The sequence below is a fragment of the Pteropus alecto genome, unplaced genomic scaffold (assembly GCF_000325575.1).
Source record: "Pteropus alecto unplaced genomic scaffold, ASM32557v1 scaffold49, whole genome shotgun sequence".
Lineage (NCBI taxonomy): Eukaryota > Metazoa > Chordata > Mammalia > Chiroptera > Pteropodidae > Pteropus > Pteropus alecto.
This window is the reverse complement of record NW_006443131.1, coordinates 2595961-2598246: the sequence shown is the minus strand read 5'-3', so window position 1 is coordinate 2598246 and position 2286 is coordinate 2595961. Positions and strand designations below refer to the sequence as shown.

Below are 2286 nucleotides of genomic sequence, written 5' to 3'. Positions count from 1 at the left end.
ACATGCACCTCCAGTTTGGTAGGTGCGAAATGCAAGGAAGAAAAAAATCAGCAAATTGAAAAAAGAGGCATGGTTTACATATAACATACAAGACATTGCTTAAAGCTAGGATGATTCCAGAGGTCCCAGCACATAATTAGGATACTATGACACATCGACTCTTCTTCCATACTTCTGTTCTCTAACCAAAACTCATCCTGGAAGTCTGGCCAGGCCCAGCCAGGAAAAAAAAAAAAAAAAAGAGGTGTAGGGGGAGGGGAGGAACATTTGCCCAAAAAAGGGGAGGGAGCAGCACACAGGCTTTTTTGAATGTACTTTAAGACTACGGGGGTCCAGAACAAATTTCTCACATCTCCCTCCCCCACCACCCTGTGTTCTTATACTAAACACAACAGTAAAAGTTACCGCCAGAACTTAGATAGAAAAAGGCTGATCTGGGAACCTGGTTAACATTGTTCCTGGACAACTATTTGAATGTAGCCTCTATTCAAACCCAATTCCGACTGCCTCTAAACAGGAAGTTAACAGACATCACACACAGGGGAAGCAAACCACAGTGTCATAAAGATGGATGCTGCCGTCAGCTACAAATCACTCTCACCTCAAAAGCATTCTCAACAATAGGCAGGACAAAACTCCGTAAGCCTCACCTCTTCTCAAACTGGGTCACTCAGCCCACAGGTCCAGCCTTCTGAATCCTGCTGTTTACTTATCTATTTCATTCTTATCACTGCTACTAGACTAAAAACAGAAGACACTGCCAGATCAATACTCCCTACTACCTTATTATTCATACAACTGTTTGCTCAAGAGCCCAAGGAAAGACTATCTTTGACCCAACCCATCCCAAAAGTCAGAGACTGGATATCAGTCACAAAAAAAGCAGCACCATTTCCAACAGGTGTGGGCCTTCCCTCAAAATGTACTGAGTGCCTCCACAGTACCACCTTTAGCAGCTCCAGATAGCCTCTCTCCCTACCAGGTATCAACGAAAACGCTCCTCTAGGACAATGCACTATCGAGACTGCTCCAGCACCAAAACTATGAATCCAAGTGGTTGTCAGACTTCTAGGAAGAGTCAATGTATCGCAGAAAGAGCAACAGAGTTAACACTAAACTCTCGAATAGATTAATCTCCAACATATAGAAAACGTACAGCCACCAAGCTGCTGCCGGAAAACAAGCAGAAGTCATCTGCACTGCTAGTGGACAGACGTGAAAGGGAAGATTTCATTTTGTATCACATGCATGGTCTATTCAGAAAATAAATTTTGACAAAGAAAAATGTTTCAAAACTCAGAAGCATCAGTTCTTCTCCAACACAGGTCTATGAAATCTGCTTTTATTCCAGCTGCTGCAAGTCCAAGCCTCTGCTGCAGTCTGGCCTGAAAGCTGCTCTTCTGCTTTGCCGAAATTAATTTAAGTATCGCCCCGCTCTCTTACACGCACACAAAAGGCCTTCAAAGAATCACTTATCAGAAAACTGGTTCTTGGGAGGCTACCTGATTCTCAGGATGACAGTAGAAAAAAATGGTTGCTAGTTAGCCACCCACCCACCATCCACGCCTCCACCTCCACCTCAGCGCCAGCCCTACGCGCTAACATCTTGTGTCTGGAGGGAAGTTGATGCTGGGGGAGAGTCCGGAGGGGCTCCCATACCTTTCGGAGGTGGGAAGCTGTCCCGGGCCGGGGAACGGCACCCACACCTCTGCACTCACAGGAGTGGCTACCTCCGTAGCGTCACTGAGAGCAGGCGAGCAAAAAGTACTCTAAGTCCCGGTGTGGTTAGGGAAGGGTGAGTTCCAGTTCCATCGACCCTCGGGCTCTTAACTGGGATAAAGATCCGGTGTGTCCCAGAAGCCCAGCGGGGAGAAGGGTGGTGGAGTCGCTACAGAAGGACCCACACAGACTGAGACAGTCCCCTTCGCCTACGGGAGGGCACGGGAGCGGGGGACGACGAAATAAAGGGGTCGGGTTCTGCGCTCCTGATCCCTTTACCTAAATCGAGATAATTATCCCGTGCTTCCTTCATCCTCAGGATCCCCCATTTGTCCCAACCGCCGCCACACACAAGACGGAAAGCAGGGAGCGGCCCCCGCACCCCGAGGGCACCACTGGGGGTGGAGAGAGTTAAAGGGGGGGGCGCGCTCGAGAGGGAAGGAGGGGAGCATGGCGGGCATGAGGCAGTGAGTGAAAGCGGGGATGGCGGGGGAAACGGGGCGCGAGGGAGGGGAGAAAGAGTAAAAGCAGAAGGAATGAAGGGACCCGAGCTGCGGGCGCGCGAGG

At 49.4% G+C, this 2286-nt stretch overlaps 1 protein-coding gene across 3 annotated transcripts in view; it reads right to left on the bottom strand.

The window, feature by feature from the left end:
- GATAD2B (GATA zinc finger domain containing 2B) overlaps positions 1–2286 on the bottom strand; it is a 63458-nt gene that overhangs the window by 59289 nt on the left and 1883 nt on the right. Inside the window, exon 1 of one of the 3 annotated variants that reach the window (XM_025040882.1) lies at positions 1999–2020. The exons of the other annotated variants lie outside the window; for them this stretch is intronic. The gene's annotated coding sequence lies outside the window, so the exon portion shown is untranslated. Of the gene's footprint in view, positions 1–1998; positions 2021–2286 lie in introns of those variants that run through there. 3 annotated transcript variants of the gene reach the window in all.